This window comes from Biomphalaria glabrata, chromosome 2, assembly GCF_947242115.1.
Source record: "Biomphalaria glabrata chromosome 2, xgBioGlab47.1, whole genome shotgun sequence".
In the NCBI taxonomy this organism is placed as follows: domain Eukaryota; kingdom Metazoa; phylum Mollusca; class Gastropoda; family Planorbidae; genus Biomphalaria; species Biomphalaria glabrata.
The window spans coordinates 10,592,178-10,619,021 of record NC_074712.1 but is presented as its reverse complement, the minus strand read 5'-3'; the positions used below and the strand labels follow the sequence as shown (position 1 = coordinate 10,619,021).

The window sequence follows — 26,844 nt, the reverse complement described above, 5'->3', positions numbered from 1 at the left end:
TAAATGTCTGTAGACAGACAACTCCAAAACTAGCCAGTTGGGTACTAAATGTCTGTAGACAGACAACTCCAAAACTAGCCAGTTGGGTACTAAATGTCTGTAGACAGACAATTCCAAAACTAGCCAGTTGGGTACTAAATGTCTGTAGACAGACAACTCCAAAACTAGCCAGTTGGGTACTAAATGTCTGTAGACAGACTCCAAAACTAGCCAGTTGGGTACTAAATGTCTGTAGACAGACAACTCCAAAACTAGCCAGTTGGGTACTAAATGTCTGTAGACAGACTCCAAAACTAGCCAGTTGGGTACTAAATGTCTGTAGACAGACAACTCCAAAACTAGCCAGTTGGGTACTAAATGTCTGTAGACAGACAACTCCAAAACTAGCCAGTTGGGTACTAAATGTCTGTAGACAGACAACTCCAAAACTAGCCAGTTGGGTACTAAATGTCTGTAGACAGACAACTCCAAAACTAGCCAGTTGGGTACTAAGAATGAATGTATTTTCTAATAATCATTTAATAAAAGGATGAAGTATCCTTGAAAAAATATTTATGGATAAGGAAATACATTTTTATTGTAACAGTGTATACATCTTAATTGTAGACTTTCTCCACCTCTTATTTTGTAACTAAGCTAAATTATGATAAGGCTAAAAGATGACCAGGAAACAAAGCTTCTTCACTAGTTTAAATAGTGGTTATAGCATTTAAATATTATACAAACAGAATTTTAAATATTTGAATCTCCCAGTTCACTGGGACTTACTATTATGGGATATTACTGTTATTAATCTTCACCTTCAGAACCACTGTGTAGACCAGGCACAGTAATGGGGCAAATTCCATTTATACTGTCCAGGACAAAAATTCAATTTTATAAAGGAACACAATAAATTTGACACAGTACAGACATAGTCTATATTTGATTACATCTTTAATCTATCCATTGACATCACTGTGCCCCCCAATAGCCTAAACGTAATAAACACTGAGGAAGAAAGTGCTGTTCAGTTGGCTCTTTTATTGCCTTGAATGATACAACAGGTGCAGAAAATAACTTTAAGCTACATGACTATTGAGATTGTGCACAATAAAATATATCAATAAAATATCTGTCAAATTCTGTAAATTAAAATATGCAAGCCTTTCAGAAAACAATACAAATTTTGCTAGAGACTTGTAGAGTCAAAGAACATATAACTCTCATTGTGCCCAAATAAGGCATGTATATTAGTAAATGCCAATTAAAAAATATATATATTAAATGAAAAACAACTATATAAAAAGGTCAGTTATATAAATAGATATTAAAGCAGCCATGGGGATTATATGAAGGCATTTGGTTACTAGAAGTAGATAAAAGGAAAAGGACGGGACAATAAAAGAAGGAAATTAAACATATGAGTTGACAGGCTTATTATACAAAATATTTAGTATTTTCTGTTGGTAATTCTGTTTACAATAACCACATTTTCTTTGACGTCTAAAAAATTGAAAAGGTTAATGTCTGCTAGAATGTACAAACACAAGACAGAAAAATTGTTTTTTGATATAGAAAGTTATTAGGATAGAAACCGATGAAAAAGATATTCTCAACAGAACCAGTGAAATAGACACTAGCACCAAAAAATACACAAAGATGGGACAGTATCTATAACTTTAGATTGAATTATTCAGTACAACAAAACGTGCCAATCTGTATATTTATCACAAGTAAGACCTACATCAATTCAAAACAGAACATTACAAAAATACATTTGTAACATTATTCAAGCTCTAAATGTTAAACAATTGAAATGACAAAATACACATTGAAATTATGGAATCTATGTATTTAAAAAAAAAATGAAAAAAAAATTAATAAAATTTGTTCCAAAGTATTTTGGAAAATCGATTTTTTTTTTTGTGGTCTTTTCTGCCATAGACTAAACATTTTGATTATGAGATAAAGCATGAAAACCAAAACATGTTTAGTGTTTGCTAACATTTGGGGCAGTCCCCATATTACAATATTATTGCTATAACCTGGCACTACTTTTTTAAAGATAAAGACATTTATACTCGAATTACAAAAGATACTGATTTAAGGTATTTTATACATCTGAAAGTTAACACACAAACATAGGTTATCTTTCAGTACTACTTATAGTGATCAAAAATCTTTGCGTAGATAGGCATTAAGTAAGCAACATTCTTGACATGGAAAAAAACCCAGAAAAATGAAAGGCAGAGGGAGGATGAAGGTTGGGATGGACTAGCCACAGATACAACCAAAAAATTCAATGAATCTTAATACAAACTAGTCATAAAATAGAAGTTGATCTGTGAACAAAACCCAATCTACAAAAAGGTCTGAAACTTATATATATATATATGTGTATTTGTATGTAGATGTGTACACAAAAGTTTCAAACACTATGATTGTACTCTATACGAGATAATTTATGCAGTGCATGTATATAATGTGCATATATATATACATACATACATTGAGACCAAATCTATAAGTACCAAAACTATCTGGTATCACTGAACAGGTTCCTGTTATGGGGCTATACAGTTATAAGGACAGATTGAATGGTTCCAGGTGTGGTATATGTATAACGTGTCAAAGGCTTAAACTTTCAATGGCGGCCCTTAACCAAGACACAGTTTTAAAAGGTTTCAGTGAATTCAGCTTTGTTGAAAAGTGTGACGACACCTGGAAAAAAACTCTAGGCACATTTCAAATATAGATAAAGACTAAATAGTTATCAAATCAGTTAGTCAAGGTAACAACCATAAAACTTTATCTTTTAGGGTTTCAATTATGAAAAGAACTAATAAAAAAAAATATTCTAGTTCTATATCATCAGGGGTAAAATACTTAGAATGATAGTTACTCAAGATGTACAGAGCTTAAAAAAAAAAATCTTTTTTTCACACAGAAATAACCCCAAGTATCATGAGAGTATAGATATGTGGAACTCATCATTAGACAGGGTATTTAAAACAATGACTAGAAACTCAATTGCAACACTGGTCTGCCAACATCAAGTTATACAGGAAAAGACACAGTGATCCTTTGTCACTTCCTGCTTCAGCTTTTGCAGTTTCACTTTTTTTGTTTAGTTTTAATAAGAAACTAATTAAAGGGAAAAATCATTCAGGGATCTTTGCTTTTTTTTTTGGCGGATTTCTGCAAAATTCAAATGGTTGAAAATAAATATATTTTATGTATTTTTACATGAAAAAATCCCATGTATAAAAAAATATATTACTAATATTAATTCTAACAATAAAGAAATGTTATAAATAATAAAATAGATATGAATTACAGTAAATGGTTAATATCTACAATATGTTTGTTCTTTTATTTACTGAACAATTGTTAGCTGTGCTAACATTTACTGACCAGACCACTGTGATGATATTTTGTACGTATGTACAGCACAGTAGCCTACCTAGGTTTATGCAGCATAAAAGCTAAGAGGGGAGCGGGTATAAAGCCTTAATATAATGTATAAATGCATAAATAAATATATTATTTCTACATTACAGATTATTGGTTACCAAGGGTGGTTCTGGAACACTATATTGAGTTGTTGTTTTATTCCCTGCCTCCAATTTTTGTTTGAAAACTTAACTGTTTGCAACCAGTATCCTCTAAAGCCATTTAATTCACAGCCTCTGAAACCAATCTAGTACGGTACCTCATAACACATTTCATTATAAAAGCTTTTTTTTTTTTCACTATACATTTTTTAAAACTCAGTCTATCAGCATAAAGGAAGCCATAAAAAAAAATGTTTGTTGCATAACTTTAACAAGAGATGGAAGTAGAATTGGACATCAATAGATGCATTTGTTTCTACAAATAACTTTATTACATGGCAAAATGAGACTACAAGTAGTAAAAGAAGTACAAAGCTTGCAGAGTGAGCTGACTATATGACAAATGTCTCATAAATATAAGCAACTAGTGTCAATAAATACATGTCAATAAAAACATGTTATTAAATGTAGACATCTAGTGTAAACAAAAAAATAAGTCAAAATTAGCTAAAATTGTGCAATATACCAATATTTGAGAATCATTTTTAAAAAAACAAAAACAGAAAAACTAACATGTTCATGCAAAGTTTCTTCTTTAATAAATTATTTTATCACATTGTTTTTTATTTATTAAACACAGGGGGGAAAATCAATTATACACCGGTAAAATATTTATACATTTTTACTCAAAACATAAAGAAAATAAAATCAGTTTCAACAAAAAGCTGTCACTTTTCTTCTGGTCAAACTTTGGAGTTTATTAACTAGTAGCTTGATTACATAGCCTTTAGGGTACAGTTTATAAATAAGTGTAAAACAACAGATGTAAAAATTTTAACTAGATCACGAGTTGCATCAAAATTAACCGCCTTTTATATAATGTCAGATACACAATAGACAAAGAGAATCATGCTTTAACTAAAAAGCACAGATAAAATATTTTTACACTATCTGCGAAACTCAGAAAGCTATAGACTATGATATTACTAGTGGCAAGAATATTTGTTTTTACAAGGAGGCAGCCCACTTTCCAGGGAAACAATTCAATAGTGATTAATATATTTGTCCGCCACTGGAGTTATTGCTTATATGTTTTATAGTTTCAAAAAAACATTTTATATTTGGTGCAGAATAAAAATCTTTTTTTGAAGGTTTCATCAATAGTATGTTAGTGAAGCCATTCATCCTGTAAGTAAAAAAAAAAATATAAAAAAAATAATTATCTGATTCTTTTTCTTTTATGACATGAACGAATTGTTATTTCATAATGATTACAATAGGAACTGCTTTAAATTTTAAAAAATTTAATTTCCCCATAAGATTAGACATCCCAAGATGTTGCAAGTCCATTAAGGAGGCCTAAAAAACCTTTTTCACCAACATTAATGACAAATAATAAATTTACATTTTACAGACCTGCCTACCAAAAAAAGTCCAAATGCGTAACGCTGATGGTCAAAATGCGTATTTTGGCACCAGAATGTGTAACACTTATGCGAACCACTATTTTGTCATATATATATATATATATATTCATTATATATATATAATATTAGATCTAGATGTCATGATTAGATCTACAATCTAAATCAATACGACAATAGAGATGATATCTAGACTAGATTTGGATCTATGTCTATATAATGAATATAATCTACTCTAGATCTGGGCTCAAGAGTGTTACCGATGCCGTGAATCCGCTACAAACGTAAGTCTACTCCAAACTTTCGTAAGCCTACCTTCATCCTTGATCTATTCTATACTATGACTAAGAATTTAACCTAGTCTAGATCTAGACTAGATGGTAGTACTAGTAGTAGATGTTATCGATCTAGATCTAGTCAATCTAAATCATACTGCAACTAAATTGGATCTAGATTGTAGAGTAATGTAGAGACTCATGACATAACGTAATCATCAATCGTAATGTCTAGCTAGATCTATTCCTGTATAACAAGTTATCTAGATTCTAGATCTAGAATCCAGATCTAGATCTAGACTAGATATCTACAATGTCACTCAATGTGTTTTGAATCGATAGCACTTCGATATTTTTTTCTATACAAATGAATACGGGAATCAGGGATTCAACATAATTAATTTCTACTAATGAACTTACAAAAAAAAAAAAGTCACGTTGGTGTATCAGCTAACTGACGGTACCAACCCGCCACTCCCTCACTCTCGCGTTCTTCATTTCTAGACTAAATCTAATGGCTTTTAAGAACCAATCAACGTATAGATCTGGACACAATGTGTTCCCCCACCTTTTCTGTTCCCCCCCCCCCCGGCCAACAAAACAAAACGGCTTAGCGTGACCTCCGTGACCGCTCGTAAGCTAGTCAAGAGAGGGGGGAAAAAAGGATACGAAAAGCGTAACGCGACGGGTTCAATGCGTATTTGCGTACTGACTGTCATTTTTTGGAGATTTTGCGTAACGAATACGCATTTTGCGTAACGGTAGGCAGGTCTGATTTTAGTTTAGTTCAGTTTTACTTTTGTGTTTTTTGTTGACCAGATGCTGTCCAACAGGCTATATAAATGAACTTCACACCTGTCCAGTTCATAGCAGATAGATGAGGGAAGTTAGCCTAGAAGATGATATGCCTAGACACATGCTGGTTCAGAGACTCTAAATATAGGGTCGACTTTAAAGTACTTATCCTTAATTTAAAATAGTTTGCAAACACTATGCATATGAAAGTAAATATTTCTGCTAAACAATTAATTTCTATTGTTTTAGTAATTATTAACAGACAAATTAGACCAACAAAGAATAATTTTGAATAAATAAGATTAGACTCCCAGGTTTAATCAATAGTATGCTATTATTTATTTTCTACTGTATTACTCCTTTTGCAAAGAGAGAAAGATAGATCTTCTATTCCCCTAAAGTACCTCTGCATCCTGGACATACACTTGAGCTATACTAAGAATGTCAACTCATAGAGTGTTCAAAAGAAACCCCGCCTCCTCACCTCTGAGAATATTTACTATCAGAATTTTCAAGCCCCAATTTCCATTCATTTTTAAAAGCGATAATTAAAAGTCATTTGCATTTTGAGATTTGACCTACCACACTGTAGTCACTAGTTGAGCATTTATGTTCTCTATCAAACAGCAGTACCACAACTCTAGCAGACGCCAGTCTTGGGATCATTCAATAGATTTGTTGTCCCAATCAAAGGTTACAACCATCACATAATATTGCTGGCTAAGTTCAAACAGTTGATTGAGTCTACTCGTTATGCAAAAGACAACAGCAGCAAACTACCCCTAGCAGCAGGGTACAATCATCTGTGCTATCAATACAGCAATTAAGGCAGGTACAGCATGCCATTTTCATCTCTGACTTTTCATGGGATTTGGCTCCAGCTGGAGATTCAGTTCTAACTTGGGATTTGGTTCCAGAGGACTTTCTGCAATAACAAATTGAAATAAAAACTTCCTGGTAATCTTTCTTTGTGATGTGAAAGTCAGTGTTATTGAAGTTTGATCTCATGTGACTTAATTTTTTAATTTTATTTTGGCAAAGAGCCTCTAAGAAGATGATCATTAATGTCAAATGAAAAGAGTAGTTCCAATGTTATTCAATCAAGTCAGTTGTTCATGAAAAAAAAAATCTAATTGGAGAAAAAATTGAATAAAAGATTACAATGTTCTTTATTAGATTCTTCACAAAAAAAAAATTAAAAAAATTTCGTACGCAAAAAAAAAACCCCAACAAAACAAGGAAACAAAGAAAAATAAAAATACTTTTTTAGATGAGGCTGTTTGCAGACAACTTTCTTGGAACCAACATTGTCCACTGATTTTGTTACCATACAGTCTTCAGACAAATTAATCCTAAAAAGAAACAGAAGAGAAAATTATTCTCGTTGCCTGGGTTTATGTTTATGTTTAGTTCCAGCCAGATGGTCAACTTAAGGTACAGTTTTTATAAATGTCACCAGACCTACACAGCAGAACCTGAATACACTTTACGTTCTGAAACACCAACTACCAACAATCATTAATTTAGGAATAACATTATAACCCATGAAATATTCAATTAAGGAAATTTGTTTTGCAATGTAATCTTTTTATCTGGTACTCATGCTTGTAGGCGTCTGTGTTCATAGATGCATGTCGATAGTCTATAGGGCATTAATTCTCAATAAGCATAGAAAAACAAATAACTAAAGGGGTGGTAAAAGCCTTGCATGAATTTGGTTGAGGTGAGATTCTCTTGGTCAGAAATAAAGTAAAGAAGGATAAGTCATGTGACCTGTTAATGAAAAGTTAAGAAAGTGCTGCATGATGTCACTTAGGTCACAAGATTACTATCTACTAAGCACTGTTGATAGTATACAGTAATAAGTTAGAATTGGAACTAGACAAGTTTATGAGATTGGTTTGTTTCATTACAAAAGAGTGGTGAGAAAAATACATTTGAGAAATACTGTTTCCATTAGCTTGGTTATACAGAGAGAGAGAGAATTATTATTATTCTTTTTGACAGCTTGAAAAACTTCCATTAGACAACTGTGTTGACTAATACTAATGAAGAAGTTTGTCCTGAGTTTGGCAAAAGTCCATTGCTGAGGATTTATTTTATAGCTTTGGTATAACTAAAAAGAAAATAATTAAAGATTAAAGTCACTTTTTATTATAATATATGCATCCTAATAAATAAAAACACTGTAACTAACACTTATTAAATAGAAAAGAAAAAATCTATGGTTTTAGATTATTATGGTAATTGATTCTTAAGCCAAAAAAGGCTTCCTGGGTATAAAAGTTACTTACACTACTAGTTCTGGTTGGGTGACTGTAACCGTCTTAGGACTGGCATCTGAAACCAACTTTGTGGGACCACTCATTGTAGAAAACAAAATTCTAGAGATGAACAAGCAAAATATTAAAAATCCTTTAAAAAAAAAAACAAAGCTTATCTAAAAGGGAAGGACTCCTTTAAAGTCCTTGAAACTATATCCACCAATCAGTGGCATAGCTAGGGTATTTGATGCCCTGTGCGGGAGTTCCTCGTGATGCCCCCCCCCCCCAAAAAAAAATGAAACATAACAGCAAAACGATGTCTCCCCCCCCCCCCCCCGATAATGTGCAGTTATTGCTAAAGTATTGCTAATTCTCAAAATAACATCAATTTAACACAAAAAAAAAAAAAAAGCTTCCAATGAATTCTACATTTTTTATTTGCTGGCGAAATAAATTTTTTCCCCACCAATTCTTGTTTAATAAATGAAATTTCCAAGTTAGTCAGTCGTAATTTAGTCATCGATGGTTGCAAATAATTCTTGATTAACTTTAGTTTTTAAAAAACTTCTATGTGTATGTAGACACAAACATCAGATATATGCGAATCAAGATGACGCTATTAGGGACAGAGCTAGCAAGGCGATATTTTTTTTAAAACTCATGCTCACCTGGTTTTTATTTTTTTTTTAAATTGGAACTTCTGAAGAAACTTTTGTTAAATCGTTGCAGCCTCTTTCGCTCCAGACGATATTTGATTTTGTCTTATTCGCTAGGAGCTATGTAAAGATTTATTTCAATCTGAGGATCCAAAGATTGGGATGTGACATAAATTCAAATTTATCAGCCACATCTTAAGGTGTTCAAATTTGGTGATAATTTGTTCAACACTCCGGTACAACAAAAGATAAATTTCCCTCTGTAGTTCTTTCTTCTTGTGTGTTAGTACAGAATCTTCATTTATTTCTTGTGTCAAATACGTAGAGCTTACGCACTAATCCCCAGGTTTCAGCATATGCTTTCAACAAAGGTAATACTGGTTTCAGTGATGCCTCCAGAAATGATAGAGTATATCGGAAAATATAACTACATCCGACTTCATCTAACTCTGCCAGTTTTAGAGAATGGTTTGAGCAGGCAATAATTCTGCTTTAGGATTTTCTTATACAATACTCTTTTGGACACTCTAGTGTTGAACTTTCATGACAGCAGCAATATCAAAGCCTTGACCTCCGCAGTCCATTATTTGTGAGCAATACGTAGTTTCTCTAAAATAATTGCAGTGATTCCAGAAGCATGCTTATCCTTAGTGTCAATGAAGTCGACGAAAGACTCACAAACATGTACTCATCAGTATCCATTACTGTAAATACTTTAAGGTAGATCCAACTTTTAGATGCCAGGTATAAAGTCAAAAATAATCGAGAAATAGTTGCCTTGTTTTACTTCATGACCACCCATAATTACAATAAATTCTTTTGTATTTTTGTAAGTTTGGTTCAAACCCAATATTCCTTCATGATTGGATTCCACTAGAATAGTAATTTCAATAATTTAAAAAAACTGACGTCATTTTAGTTCTTTAAATTCTTCTTTCACTTTTTCATGATGCCCACGATGCCAGATTCTGATCTGAGAGAAAACAAATGATGTTTAAGACTCTCTTCTTGAAATCTTTCCACTTTTGTTCTTGTTTCAATAAATCTCGACCATCGCTGTGAATAACGATATTAACACGAAGACAAATTTCCTCACAGCCGGCTGAATTGTTAGCTCTGCTGGTCTCTTTTTTTTTCAGTTATTGGTGATAACCTCCATCTATCGTTTAATCAATTTTATTGGATTTTAAATGCTGATGTAGCTAATACTTCATTTTGTCAAAAGAGTATGCAAGGGAAGCAAAATAGGGATTTTTGTTTGTTTTATTGAGCTAGTAACACTTTCTGAAAACTTTTTTGCCGTTTGCTATTTTCCTTAGAAGAAAGTAACGTGGACGTGTAAAAGTGTGTTTCCTTAAGAGATGTCAACAAACCTAGTCAAGTCAGGCTAGTCTTAAGTTAATATTTAAATTTACGCGTTTCCTTAAGAGATGTCAACAAACCTAGTCAAGTCAGGCTAGTCTTAAGTTAATATTTAAATTTACGCGTTTCCTTAAGAGATGTCAACAAACCTAGTCAAGTCAGGCTAGTCTTAAGTTAATATTTAAGTTTACGCGTTTCCTTAAGAGATGTAAACAAACCTAGTCAAGTCAGGCTAGTCTTAAGTTAATATTTAAGTTTACGCGTTTCCTTAAGAAATGTAAACAAACCTAGTCAAGTCAGGCTAGTCTTAAGTTAATATTTAAATTTACGCGTTTCCTTAAGACATGTAAACAAACCTAGTCAAGTCAGGCTAGTCTTCAGTTAATATTTAAGTTTAGAAAGAATAGAGGATATTAACAAAGTAGCTTAATAAATAAATAAATGTTTAAATTACATTTCAGATAGAATAGTCTGTGTTTGTAATATGTGTAGTTTTTACTGACAAAGTTTAAATTGTCCTTAGTTTGATGCCCCCTCATCACTTGATGCTCCGTGTGGCCCGCACCACCCGCACATGGCTAGCTACGCCACTGCCACAAATAATGTACAAGTTATTTCCCTTTTGATTTTAATGAAAATAATTAATTACCAATAATTAATTGACTAATTGAGTATTTTCGTTTATGATTCATGTTTTGCTAGGTACAATAAATAATTGTTTAAAGAATCAATTGATCAGAGAATGTGTGAGGGAGAAATAGCGTTAGCAATTATTTAAGGGAACTAAACTAAACTAGCTATATCTTTTCATCTAGTGATGTGTCTAGATAGTAATAAAGTCTTACTTAAGAAAAGATTGGGATTTAGAAAATATATTAATATTTTTTTTTTAAAGTTTTATCTTAATTTCTTTAGTAAATAATGAAAGAAACTTACTAACAAAGTTAAACTGCAGCTTGGACAAGGTCTACATCTTCACAATGCCTGAGGAAAACGATAACAGAAATCGTTTCAACTAAATGAAATAAACTTTGTTTATGAAGGAGGTGCAGTGGCTGAGCGGTAAAGTTTATGGCTTCCGATCCAAGGGTCTCAGGTTCAAATCCTGGTGAAGACTGGGTTTTTATTTCGGAATCTTTGGGCGTCTCTGAGTCCACTAGCTCTAATGGGTACCTGACATAAGTTTGGGGAAAGTAAAGGCGGTTTGTCGTTGTGCTGGCCACATGACACCCTTGTTAACCATAGACCACTGAAACAGATGACCTTTACATCATCTGCCCTGTAGACCACAAGGTCTGAAAGAGATCTTTACTTTAATTTTTATGGAGATGAAACAAATTTAAGTTGACTAGAAGAAAAAAACAACATTTTTTGTATTAAAACTATTTTTTATACTAATTTCCATTTCATTATCTGAGAAACTAGACAACCTGTAGATCTAGTTAAATAGTATGGTGTTTATAAATATGGAAAAGCAAATAAAGGCCTTAGTCATCTTTTCAAAGAGATATTTATAATTTGCTTTGTTAAAATGGTAATACCAGTAATTTAGATTCTGTATATATATACATTATATAATATAGAGAATGTATTAATTTAGGTTACACACACTATATAATAAGGTAGGGTTTATCATGGTCCAACTGTATTGCATTGCTGCTTGCATTGCAAGGGTGATATAGATCTACTGGTACTTAAAAATATATTTATTCTAAATTAAAATAGTCACTTGGTGTACTCACTGGACCGAGTGGTCCTAGCTTTAATTAAGAAAGTCTAGTTACTAAGTTAGTTGATATGCAGAGATTATTTTTTAAAACTAGAATCTAGATCTATAGTCATATATATGGTATAGACGTATAGACATAGATAAGATCTATAAAATCTAGCTCTATGACTAGTCTATGTCTATAGTATATTATAATTTATAGTCATAGTAAATCTAGGTATTTTTTAGTTTACGCTATTACGTGAGTCGTGACTTCTACTAGAGACGCAGAATGTATGTAGATCTATAGTGACATACTTGACATAGACTACTAGATCTATGTCTCCTATGTCGTAGTCTAGATCTAGAGTCTAGACTCTACATAAATAATACATATAGTAGTTTATTTATTTCGGACATTACATGAATTCGGACATTCGCTGTTTTTTTTTGGTCATTAAATAATTATTTTAATATGTATTATAAAACTAGCACGCTGTATAATGTGCTTGTCCATTTTCCAATGATTGTGACCCAATTTCCTTCCATTTAGCTGTCTTTTTATGTAAGAAAAACGAATTTCAAATTTGTTAGTCAGGTTGTTGTTTTTTCCTATGTTACCCGGACGACTTTACCTCTTCCTAGAGTTAAGACTATATTTTTTGATTGGCTAAGTCTATACTAATGAGCCCGGCAATATTTATTCTGTTTTTGGAGCTAATTTATTTGATTCATAAGCCAAGTTTCCATACCATACCAAAAAAAAATTAATACTGTGTCCGAATTAAATTACGATTTTCTTACCAAAATTTATTTCGGACAGCCAGTTTTGGACATCAATAAAAATGATCTTATATTATATTTGTTCGTTTGTTGTTGTTTTTTTTTAAATAAAGAATAAATGGGCAAATGTTTGGAGTGAGCTTGGTACATTGAATGAAGTTAAATGCTTAGATCTAGACCTACTAGATAGATCTAGATTTATATAGAGAGAATATAGAGGATTCAGTTAGGCAAGAATGGCTATCGTAACCTGTAGGGGCCTACTATACTACAAAAGATCATAGATCCTGTATTAGAAATTTATTAAATTAATAAACAAAAAAAAAACACAAACATTCAACACACATCTAATCATGCAAACCCCAAACATTCAACACACATAAAATAAACAAACATAAAATAAGTCTAAAAGTCGGTGCAGAAATCACTATTCCAGTGACCTAATTTTGGTAGAATAAGTGTGTTCATAATTTTATTTTTTGTGTTCGTATTTATGCATAGTTTGAAAACATCGTAATGATTTCATTTGAGGGGCTATGCCTGGGGATCTTAAAATTTAGTTAATGTTAATATAGAATTAAAATCTGAGTTTATTGATGCCTAAATATAGAGACTGTCCGAAATAAATTATGGTCTCCGGAATCAAATAATGTGGGTCAAATGTGTCCGAATTAAATGAAAACATACGGCCTCTTTGACCTTAAATATAATAACAAATATAGGTTTGGGGAACAAATATAAGTAGTCATCCTTATTCTCCTTTAACTAAAGAAGATTTTGATACGTCATTTTCTTTTCTATGTCAAACCATTGTAAAATAATGCGCTGTCAAAGTCAAACTTTCAAATTTGGGCCTATAGACTATAGGTGTCCGAATAGCATAAACTACTCTAGATCTAGATTACTAGATCTAGATTCTATAAAATAATAAATAGATCTAGATCAAGTAAATAATAAAGATTATAAAGAACCTTTGATTTGATGTTTCGTATGTTTCTTTGATTGTCAGTGTCACTGTGAGTGACTGTAAGTGTAGTGTAAGAGTGTTGTGTCACACTGTCACTGTGTCAGTGTGATGAGTGTGAAATGTGATGTGTGCTGTGTCTCAGTGTTACGAAAAGGACGTCATATATAGATCTACATCTAGATTATCTAGATTATATAGGTCTAGATTTAGACTATAGATTTACAGATAGATCATTAAAGCTTATAGAGATCTATTCTAGTATAGATATAGATTATAGAGTATGATAAGAGTTATTCACTTGCTGAAGTTACTGCAAGCCTGTATTTAGTGAGCCGCCATTTTTTTTTGTCGATTTACTATCAACATGGTGTTGTCAACCTAGAGTATTTTATTTTAAAGGATTTTTTTTTTTTGGCACATATAAACGGGTTATATAATAACCTACCGGGCCAAATCTTAATATATAGGCTTTAGTGACATCATTTTTTCCAAACTTTGGCAGCATTTGTTCTAATTTCACCGTGAAATATGTGCCTAGAGTAGATTCTAGCCTACTATAGATTATAGATCAAATGACGCCTCACTTTCAAAGGAAGTTGATTACCGTCTGGCTAATGCCAGTAGCGCTTTTGGACGCCTTCAGGCGAGAGTTTGGTGGAACTAATCGCTCCGCCTGCCTACAAAAATCAATGTCTACCAGGCGGTGGTTCTCTCAACCCTTCTACATGGCTCTGAGTCATGAACTCTATACAGAAAACAACTAAGACTTCCACCAAAGATGCTTGCGATCCATCATGGACATACGGTGGCAAGATCGCACTACAAACAGCGATGTCCTTGCGAACGCCGGTATGGACAGTATAGAGGTACTTCTTATGGTCCGACAGTAACGCTGGGCAGGGCACGTATCTCGTATGGAAGACGAACCTATGCCAAAGGCAGTCTTTTTTTAGTGAACTTAAAGGTGGTCGACATAACAGAGGCGCCCGACGGAAACGTTTCAAAGACCAGCTTAGGCGTTAACTTTCCTAGGCTGACATTAAAAAGAGAGCACCTGGTTTGCATGCGGCCTCAGAACGAGACAACTGGAGGTCATTCACGAAGGCCGCGGGAAACACATTTGAGACCAAAAGAAAATCCGCTGACGAGGACAAACGCAGACGGCGAAAAGAAAATCTAAATCGACCACCTGCGGACAATGGTTATGATTGCCATGGATATGGCTAAATATGTAGTTCATAGCTGGGGCTGTGCAGCCATGGGAAATACTGCATTCCTCACTTATCTTCGGACTCGAAGACAAGCCTTATTATAGATTATAGATCTATATATCTTAGATAGAAACCCTTCAGGTTAGATGACTTAAAAATAAAGTAGCAATTATACATAAAACACTGAACCATAATCTTCAAATGCAAAAGCAAAACCTAATAAAATATTCAGAAAGACATAAAGATAAAGGCACATTCCTCGTTCCATATGCTAGGACAAATTTGAACAAATTTAATGCTTCTTCTTCCCCATTGCTATTTTTGAGCTTTCTTTAGAAATTTCTTTCGAATTGAAGTCAAAAGTTTGTTTTATGTTGTTGTTGTATTTTTTAAAATCACACTGGAGCTTGAGTTGTCTTAAAATTTTTAAAAAACGTAAACATATCTCCATATTGCCTTAATGTAAATCAAGAAGTACACGGATGTTAATTAATATAGTTAACGAAAAAGGAAGCCCATTTTTAAGCCAGACAGGTGATATATATATTACGTTTACCTAAAATTAAACACCATATTTTTATTGAGATTGTTAATTGACATAATGACCACAGATCAATCTCTTTTAACTAATATCAGCAGGTCTTGTAGAATTGTCTCAGCTTAATCACAGTTCTGGAATAATTGATTAATTCTGGCCTCCGCCTCCCATTCAATTTCTCTACATTAATGTCCAGAATAAACGACAAACATTTAAATATCTATTGATACAAGTCTTATAATAAATGTCACCTCGTACATCTGCCTGTCTGTCTGGTATAAATCACGTACACTTTTTTTTTCCACTTCCCATTCTCTGATAGGGTGGAAATTTTGCCCAATTATTCAGAATTGATACAATAATGTACAATAAAAAATAAACTCATAGTTAATCAATGGTGGTAATTAATTAACTTTGATTTATAAATACAAAAGGAGTTAACCTGTAGTATGGCAGTGGTTTTTCGTGCGGTTCTTTCACATAGATAAGCTTTTTTTTTTTTAAAAAAAAAAAAAAAGGGTTAGGGTTAGGGATTTGTTAGATTTGTTCAAATCCACATGAAGATTGGAATTTTAATTTCAGGATCTTTAGGACGCCTTTAAGTCTACCCAGCCTAGCTGACATTAGCTGTAGTAAGGGCGGTTTGTCGTAAATCGTGGGCCACAGAAACAGATGACCTTTACACCATCTGCCCCATAGATCGCGAGGTCTAGAAGGAGTACTTTACTGTTCGATTTTTAATAACACAGTTTACTAACGATAAAATTTACTACATACATGTAAATCTATGTCTTTTAATTCAACATAAAGAATAAAATGTTACGAAACACAATGCTCGTATTCAATGTTTCCATTTTTATTTTTCAAATTCACTCCTCTTCTCTTTTTTTTAATTATGTCCCTTGAATTTCTAGTCACATCCCAAAATTCATACTTTCAAATCACAGTCACAAAACACAGTCTCTGGCAAAATACAGATGCATATATACGTACACATATACACACACGCGCGAACGCACATACAGAGTAGATAACAAAGAAGGGTAAAAATCAAAGTAGTTATACATCATATTTTTTTTTATAGTGCAAAGAGCCGAGTTTCCTAAAATAGCCACGACAAAAAGCATAACTTAATTCTTTAACTCTAACTGTCTAAATCTAGAAGGACAAGATTAAAGATTTCCATACGTGACTGAAAAACTGTTGGTGTATCCGGTGTTCAAAAGAAAGTAAATGTTGATAATTTATGTTTTTAAAAAGCTTGTGATCATTATTGTACACTTCTTCACTGCAAAATAAAATTTTCTAAGCTATTTGTTTATAGCACAAGAGTATCTCAATATATTAGACTTTCACCCTATGACTTTTAAAGTTATTTTAAAAAATCAAATGAGCTCCAAACTAGTAGTAATAAAAGATTTGATACCTAGATCAATTGCCATGCATTGAAATCGTGTTAACATTTTTTGTTTGTTTTAGTTGGCAACAGTAAAGTCTAAATTGGCGTACATGACATTGTTTAGTTCATCGTGCGAATCTCTAATTTCAAAAAAATTTCGAACTTCTTATATTTGTATTGCAACTAGTATTATTTACATACTAAATTTGAAATAAAATACACATTAGCCAGTAACACAATGGTCAGTTGTCATGATAAATTATTATCGGTCTTTATACATGGAATGGCGTTTCTTGATGATAATGAACTATTGCAATTATGAAAGTTGTTTATGTATTGCTTAAGAAACAACAACAGAGCACTGCCCAGCAACAAGCCAACAAAAAACATTCCGCGTCTTCTTCATCTCGTCTGCTTCTGTCCTCTACGTATACTCTGTAGAAAGAATAAAAATAAAAGAAATGCATAATGTCACGTGATAAAAAGTGATATCGACTGCAATTTGTTTTTTAAATTGTTACTAGTACAATTCTTAGTTTTCTTTAAGGAAGGTAAATGCATAAATTTCGTAAACAGGTCAAGAAAGGTCATGAAAATGTTGAATATGTGAGGATATTTTCCATATGGAGCATTAGAATTTTTAGATTGGAATAAACGCGTTATGATATTTTGGAAAATTTCACACAAAAGGTTATTCAAAGCGAAGTAATTTTCATTGGATTCTGAATGGGTATTAAAGAACAAAGTGCATTCAATTATTGGGCCGTTTTTTCATACTTCCGTCTTCGATACACCGGATATCATAAAAATAACAACAACAACAACATTGATATTTATGTATTTTTCACCATTTTATGAAAATCTCCTATAGGCCTTCACAAAAAAGGTGTAGCACAAATGCCCAACCTCTGACCACATTAAGAAACTGGAAAAAAATACAAAATAGGTGGGTATTTTTTTTTTTTTTGGTTCAATTTTTGTTAAAGACCATTCGATTTTTTTATATAGGCTGAATGCATGACGCGTAGGACGTAATCATCTTCTTTCTTGAAGTAACGTCTGTATTATATAAGATAAGATAGGCTATTATTGAACTGGCTTTATTTGTAAATAGAAAATCTAATCGGCAGACGCTAAAATGCTAGTCTCTAAACTTCAATACAGGAGAACATCCCATTATGGAAAAAAAGTAATGTACCCCTTTCGGACCTTGCGATCTATGGGGCAGATATGATCATGTTTTTGTGGTCCACGGTCAACTAGAGTGTCATGTAGCCACAAATACGACCAATTTAACGACGTTTACTTTTCCCAGAGAAGCGCGCCCTAAAATTTCGAAATGCAGTCTTCACCGAGATTCGAACTAAACGCCAAGCTCTTTATCACTCAACCGCCACACCCCCAATAATGGAATGGGTTGACGGTAACTTTCTAGAGTTCAAATGTCTAATTATTGATATGAACAGCTAGGGCCCTAGGCTAATACATTGATAGGAATTAACATTCAGTCCTACTCTTAACTCACTATTTCGTCATGGTAAAAAACAACAACAAAAAAAAAAAAAAAACGTTTTCATTTAAGATACGAAACGTCTGTTTGGATTAATAAAATAATCTTATCCTATCATTTCTTATAAGAACTTATAATTAAATCAGAAGAAAAAAACACTTTGGCTGTTTTGTTTTTTGTTTTTGTTTCACTCATATATAAGTTTAAAAAAAAGGGTAAATCACGTGAAAGATAGTCCTACTGTTTGATAACCATGTTATTGTTTCTACAATGATTAGCAAAGCGATAAACAAAAAACTTCAAAAAAAAGATAAGTTTGGTATTTCCAAAGTTGACCGTGACCCAGGCTTCCATTGCAGTGTGTAAGAACGGCCAGTGGTAGTGATCACGTCATTTGCATTTCGAACAGTCAAAAACATTTTGCTTTGCAGGTTTCACTCTCTTATGATTCTGTCTTTCAACTTCTACCCCCCCCCCCCTTTTTTTTTTTTTCTTAAGAAAGCTTTTATCAACTCACTCCATCGGTCTTCTAGTAGGCTACCAATCCTTTACACGTTATTTCTCCCACTTGTCATTCCCGGATCAAGTTGAATCTTCGCACAATTATTTCATTGTCGATGACAGAACATGAATTAATAAACAAAAATTAGCCAGCTAGTTAAATAATTAGTGGGAATAAAATTGTTTTGTTTTAAATAGAAAATGGGAGATAAATCTTTAGTTTTTAGAGATATAGCAATAAATGTGTTGTTTTCCCCCATAAATAAGCTTTTTTAAAAAAAGTATTTTTTAATGTTTTGGCTGTTAAGTTCTTTTAATTTCATCACAAAATCTATCTTCTTTTGTTATACTTTTACGTACGTAATCTAACGAATGAAGCTATGCTTACATGAGCACAGTGGTTTTGTGAGAAAGGACACTTGTGACACAATTGGATACGAACACCATACGGCCAGAGATTTGATCACGTGACTTTGAAGAGATAAAAGTTTGAGATTGCGTATTTTTATCGGTAACGCCTTCAGACCTTCGGCCACTCACTTTTAAGGCTTTGCAACTCTCCAGAGATTCTCAACCTAAGACGTCTTGATGGTGAAATCAGATCATCAATAACGCCTTAAGTTTTTGAAATATGATTGTGACCGACAGAAAGGCAACGTAAAGACTAGAGGCTCTTACCTCCTTGGGATGGCTAAGTGATGGCTAGGTGAAGGCTAAGTGATCCTATTTATTACTCTGTTTTATGCACGGGGTCTGATTAATAGGTCTACTAGATTACTCTGGGTCAGTGTTTGATTAATAGGTCTACTAGATTACACTGGGTCAGTGTTTGATTAATAGGTCTACTAGATTACACTGGGTCAGTGTTTGATTAATAGGTCTACTAGATTACACTGGGTCAGTGTTTGATTAATAGGTCTACTAGATTACACTGGGTCAGTGTTTGATTAATAGGTCTACTAGATTACACTGGGTCAGTGTTTGATTAATAGGTCTACTAGATTACTCTGGGTCAGTGTTTGATTAATAGGTCTACTAGATTACACTGGGTCAGTGTTTGATTAATAGGTCTACTAGATTACACTGGGTCAGTGTTTGATTAATAGGTCTACTAGATTACACTGGGTCAGTGTTTGATTAATAGGTCTACTAGATTACTCTGGGTCAGTGTTTGATTAATAGGTCTACTAGATTACACTGGGTCAGTGTTTGATTAATAGGTCTACTAGATTACACTGGGTCAGTGTTTGATTAATAGGTCTACTAGATTACACTGGGTCAGTGTTTGATTAATAGGTCTACTAGATTACTCTGGGTCAGTGTTTGATTAATAGGTCTACTAGATTACACTTGGTCAGTGTTTGATTAATAGGTCTACTAGATTACACTGGGTCAGTGTTTGATTAATAGGTCTACTAGATTACACTGGGCCAGTGTTTCCCAAACTGTGAATAGTTGTTCCACGAGCTACTGGAATAATTAACTAGTAGGCCACCATGTGAATTAACCTCTCTAATAAAAAATAAAGCAAAACATTTCGCTAAATATTCAAAATTGCGAAGTGTTCCGTTAAGGCAATAGCTTGGGAAACACTGCCTTAGGCAAACATGTATCTAATGTACTGATGTGAATGTTTCACAATAAATATCTTTTCAACTTCTAAGTCTTCAATGAAGAAATCGTCAATGTCTAAACAAAACGGTATGCTACACTTGATTATACTTACACTTGTTGTACCGGCTGCTGATAGTATGTGCCCGCTGCCTGGTAGCTGGGCACTTGTGAATAACCGCTACCATATCCCTGTGGGTTGTAAGCCCCAGCGGGTGGACCTTGATATGGAGGTGGATTACTCATTTGTTTACTATAGATGTTTGATCACTGTAAAACAAAATGTAATTGCAATATTTTTAATGTTTTGAATGCTTCTAATATACTTGTTTAAAAGTATAGAATCTACAGGACTGAGCCAAAAATTGACAGCACACATTCCAAGATGGTTAGGAACTTAGGATCTAATAAAACAAAAAAAAACACCATAGAATACTTTAAACAAACAACAAAGCTTAAATATGGGAAAACCAAAACACAATCACTGCCATATTCCCGCAATACTACAAGATTTATCTCCCTTGTATATTTTAAAAAAAAATTAATAACCACTAATTGATTAACTAATTGGTTAATTTTTAATTGTAGGCCTATTATTCGCGTATGTCTTTGACAGTGATTAATTGTGCACAATTTCAACTTGATTCGAGAATGGGAAGCGGGAGAAAAAAAAATTGTAAAAGAAACCACCCAGACAGACAGAGAGACAGACCTTTGGAAAAATAAAAAACTAAAGAATATTGGCAATATCCAGTTAACAGAATTATTTCTTATCCCTTTTGATTTATGCTACTAAAAAAAGGATGTTATTGAATTTTCAATATATTTTCTAGTTTCAGCGATCGTGACTGGACGGACAGACGGAACATTGTTGGCTAACATAATATATGCATTTCCACTAACATTAGTAACATAGCACAAAATATCCTCATTTAGCATCCTACAAGAAAAGAAAGTTCCCGTAACGTTATTACATAATAATGTCGGTCGGTCAGTTTGGACGAAAACAAGTCCATCTATTTAGATAATAAACACAAGAATAGAAAATAGCAGATTTAAACTGCTACCTGATGTAGGGTTATCAGACGTTCGGCAAAAGAGAGACTTGTTCTCTCTCCAGCAGGCATTGGCTTAAAACATGGAAATGTCCGCGGTTCACTTTACTGTTTACTTTAACAACCAATCGAATCTAACCCTTTCATAACTTCTGGTTTCAACAAACGTAATGACTGCAAAGACTTACCGTAATCACCGCGTTCACTAGGAAGTCAATTTGGTGTGTGTTGTCATTGTTGTGACGGTATGACATTCTCCGAGTCTCATTATGTAGCAGTGACGGCAACTGTGGATCATATGACGTTCCGGGTATCACGTGCGAATGTACAAGTTTCTATTTATAGGTTTAAAAAACTACACACACTTATAGGATCTTTATCTACAAACAGAAGATTGTTTCATGAATGTCGAGTGGAGTGTCTCTCTCTTTCTCTCTCTCTCTCTTTCGAACACTTACTCTCTCTCTCTCTCTCTCTCTCTCTCTCTTACACACACACATATACTCTCTCTCCCTCTTGAACAATAACTCTCTCTCCCTCTCCCCCCCCCCTCTCATACAATCTTTCTCTCACAGACATATAATTATTATTTACTTTTTTCGCGTACTACTTAGTATTACGGAATGAAATGTCCAAGCTCTTCGCTTACAGCACAATGGTTATCATTTAATCGACAACAGTGATTCCATAATGAAGCGACCTTGACCTTTGCTTACGTATAAATCTATCGTTACGTTCCTTGTTCCAAGTTTTTTGTTTATAGTTTTTTTATATCACTTCTACATTTCTTCATATCTCCTTCTTTTCTTTTTCTCTTTGACTGTATTTTATTACTTTAAAAATGTCAACCGAACTATAAAAATCAAAATGTAAATCAACTGATGGTTTTGTTTCGTATAAGAATTCAGAGAAGCTACAAACAGAAAGAACTTAAAGATTTGATTCTACATTGCATCAGAACACAAAACAACTACTTTGATGTCACCAATATCATTTACACAAAAAAAACAAAACAATGCCTAATTATAATTCTAGAAAGAACCAGTTAATTTCCAGAAGAACAAGAAGAAAGCAGAAAGAGAAGATGGAGCCGGATTGGGAACACTTTGCGCAAAGCACCAACTAGCATCACAAGGCAGGAGAAAGAAAGGGAGTCCTTGAAGCACCGGGCGGCTGGAACCAGAGGCAGACACTTTAACGTTTGATTACAGCTGGAATAAGATGGAAAGAGTGGCCCAGTACAGGGGACTGTGGAGATCTATTGTTGGCGGCCCGTACTTCGTTAGGAGTGACGGGCTGTAAGTAAGTAAGCAAGTAAGTAAAAAACTGGTCGCCCCCACCTCCACTACATAGATGTAATAAAACGGGACCTCAAATCAGTGAACATCAATACTGACAACTGGGAAGACATAGCTCTAGACCGCACCAGATGGAGAGAGACAGTGACCAACAAAGCTATGGACAGTGAAAGAACATGGGTCTCAGCTCAGGAAGAAAAACGTACAATGGCCAGCTCCTCTACCACCGAAGCAAAACCTCCTTAACCTGCTATATTTGTGGACGGGAGTGTCTCTCCAAAATAGGGCTCCACAGCCACATGAGAAAGTATGTGAGATGAACCATAGTCGTTATACGACTGAAGGAGGCCAACAAGTAAGCAAGTAAATAAGTAAGCAAGTAAGTAAGCGGGCCGTTTGGACCACGTTGCGGGCCGGATCAGAATAAACAATCAGTTAGAACTGTTAGAGTAAACCTGGTGGATGATGGCCCATTTCGTTTGCATCGTTGTAATGTATTGTTATGTTTTGTTATGTTTTGTTAAGTTTTGTTAAGTATTATATTGTAAAAAAAAATCTAAAAAATATAATTAATATTAACATTATTAACATTGAACTAAAATTTATTTTATGGCATTGTCTGGATGAAGATTTGTTTAACTAACTCTTTCTCTCCATGATTATTTTTCCGATAGTATTATTCGTTTTTCTCATTTATATTTCACTTTCCTATTATAATTAAACTTCAATAACTTTTGTGTTTGTCATCAGAAAATATTATATTTGGTATTGAATTATGGGAGAATGCATGCTCTTTTTACACAACACAAATTAAAGTTTATAAGTTTATAAATCAATTTCGTTTGATGGGAGTCAATCAACGTTGACATCGACAATTAGGAGAGAAAGAGTTAAAGGAAACAGTACGTTATAGTACAGGGTGGGCACCCAGAATGTATTGCAGAGCAGCAGAAGACGAAGTAAAATAAGATATTATCTTATACACTGTGGGAGGTTTATAACACATTTATGTCCACATTATATATATATATATTTGACGTTTGACCAAGAATTTTCCATCATTTGCGGGCCCGGGGTGGCTTGACCTCTTTGGGGGCCCTGCATTTTGCGTAATATTTAATATTTAATGTAAAAAATAACGATTTCGAACACTTAGGGGAAGGTGGGGTGAAATGTCACAAGGGTAAGTTGTCACAAACACTATATCGATATAATGTGATGCGCTATCAAAAATGTGAAACTACAGCTGAGATGTTTACGGAAACATTTGCAAATAGTTATAAAATGAAGTCGATACCTTTTCGCATTTTAAAAGTGGGGGCCCATGGAAAATTTTCAAATCCCCCCCCCCCCCCACTCTAGCTACGCCACTGACATTTGGTAAAAACATTGAACTAAGAAACTCGTCAGAACATACAATAAACAAAACAAAAAAAAAAAAAGATAAATATTCATAAATACAAAGTTAGCGGAAAATGTTTTGTTCCATATGCTAGGACAAATTCTTATGAGTGCCTTTTTAGCGGCCCCCGAATAGAAAATGGCTGTTATTAGTTTTTTGTTGTCTGTCTGTCCGTCCATCCTTCCCTTTTAGATCACAAAAACTAGAAGAGATATTGAAAATCTGATATGATATTTTATATCTGAATCTGTTGACATTAGGGCTTTCTGCCAGCTTCTTATTTAACCTACAGACAGCTTCTTATTTAAACTACAGACAACCTCTTATTTAAACTACAGACAACCTCTTATTTAACCTACAGACAACCTCTTATATAACCTACAGACAGCTATTTTATAACCTAGACAGCTTCTTATTTAACCTACAGACAGCTTCTTATTTAACCTACAAACAGCTTCTTATTTAACCTACAGACAGCTATTTATATAACCTAGACAGCTTCTTATTTAACCTACAGACAGCTATTTATATAACCTAGACAGCTTCTTATTTAACCTACAGACAGCTTCTTATTTAAACTACAGACAGCTATTTATATAACCTAGACAGCTTCTTATTTAACCTACAGACAGCTTCTTATTTAAACTACAGACAACCTCTTATTTAACCTACAGACAACCTCTTATTTAACCTACAGACAGCTTCTTATTTAATCTACAGACAACCTCTTATTTAACCTACAGACAGCTTCTTATTTAACCTACAGACAACCTCTTATTTAACCTACAGACAACCTCTTATTTAAACTACAGACAACTTCTTATTTAACCTACAGACAACTTCTTATTTAACCTACAGACAGCTTCTTATTTAGCCTACAGACAACCTCTTATTTAACCTACAGACAACATCTTATTTAACCTACAGACAACCTCTTATTTAACCTACAGACAACCTCTTATTTAACCTACAGACAACCTCTTATTTAACCTACTGACAACCTCTTATTTAACCTACAGACATCTTCTTATTTAACCTACAGACAACCTCTTATTTAACCTACAGACAACCTCTTATTTAACCCACAGACAACCTCTTATTAACCTACAGACAACCTCTTATTTAACTACAGACAACCTCTTATTTAACCTACAGACAACCTCTTATTTAACCTACAGACAGCTTCTTATTTAACCTACAGATAACCTCTTATTTAACCTACAGACAACCTCTTATTTAACCTACAGACAACCTCTTATTTAACCTACAGACAGCTTCTTATTTAACCTACAGACAACCTCTTATTTAACCTACAGACAACCTCTTATTTAACTACAGACAACCTCTTATTTAAACTACAGACAACCTCTTATTTAACCTACAGACAACCTCTTATATAACCTACAGACAGCTATTTATATAACCTAGACAGCTTCTTATTTAACCTACAGACAGCTTCTTATTTAACCTACAGACAGCTTCTTATTTAACCTACAGACAGCTATTTATATAACCTAGACAGCTTCTTATTTAACCTACAGACAGCTATTTATATAACCTAGACAGCTTCTTATTTAACCTACAGACAGCTATTTATATAACCTAGACAGCTTCTTATTTAACCTACAGACAGCTATTTATATAACCTAGACAGCTTCTTATTTAACCTACAGACAGCTATTTATATAACCTAGACAGCTTCTTATTTAACCTACAGACAGCTTCTTATTTAAACTACAGACAACCTCTTATTAACCTACAGACAACCTCTTATTTAACTACAGACAACCTCTTATTTAACCTACAGACAACCTCTTATTTAACCTACAGACAGCTTCTTATTTAACCTACAGATAACCTCTTATTTAATCTACATACTGTTAATTATGATCTAGGTTCACAGTCAGCAATAAACAAACAACAACCATTAGTGTCATGGCGGAGAATGGTACTTTATTATATTGAACGCGTGCACCTTTGCGCACCATATCAACATCCCCTTTTCTTTAAAAAAAAAATAAAAAAAAATAAAACATTTCGGGGAGTATCATAGAAAAAAAAATTTAAAAAAAACACAACATAAACAACTAAACGTAACATACATGTATACGCTTCAATCAATATGAAACATATCACATTTAAAAATCAACATTCAATAGTTCATTAAGACACATAGTCATTGAATCTTGTCGGTTTCTTCAACTGATCCCTTGGTCGCAGGGAATGATGAGTTGATGAGTGGCGAACGTGTTGATCCTGAGTTCTATTGTCCTGTATGTTGTTATCAGTATCGGGAAATATATCTTCTTCTGTTTCTCTGTTCGGGTTAATATACACTCTGTTTCTTTGGTACACTGCACCATTGTCACCTCGAATAATGTAAGCTCTCTGATTGACTTGAGACTGGATTCTTCCACGTCTCCATGTAGGGTCATTAGGAGATTGGAAATAGACCATCTGTCCAGTTTTCAGCTGACTTAAATTTCTTGACCTCTTATCATAAGATGTTTTTACACTCATCTGACGTTTTTCTTTCCTTCTCATAATGT

General features: G+C 33.6%; 2 long non-coding RNA genes across 3 annotated transcripts; both read right to left on the bottom strand.

Moving 5' to 3' along the window:
* Window positions 1–1,008: 1,008 nt before the first annotated feature.
* LOC106069155 (uncharacterized) lies at window positions 1,009–14,143 on the bottom strand. Its single transcript, XR_008776414.1, has 6 exons — window positions 14,069–14,143; window positions 11,249–11,296; window positions 8,325–8,414; window positions 7,293–7,382; window positions 6,613–6,955; window positions 1,009–4,722 (listed from the first exon to the last, which is right to left on the bottom strand). It is a non-coding gene; the product is annotated as an uncharacterized LOC106069155 (long non-coding RNA).
* A 2,211-nt stretch (window positions 14,144–16,354) lies between these two features.
* Window positions 16,355–26,191, bottom strand: LOC106051803 (uncharacterized). 2 transcript variants are annotated; one of them, XR_008776410.1, is made up of 4 exons: window positions 26,174–26,191; window positions 21,784–21,882; window positions 20,656–20,810; window positions 16,355–17,353 (listed from the first exon to the last, which is right to left on the bottom strand). It is a non-coding gene; the product is annotated as an uncharacterized LOC106051803 (long non-coding RNA). The 2 variants fall into 2 exon arrangements; XR_001214925.2 differs by lacking the exon at window positions 26,174–26,191 and having other exon boundaries at window positions 21,784–21,901.
* Window positions 26,192–26,844: the final 653 nt, after the last annotated feature.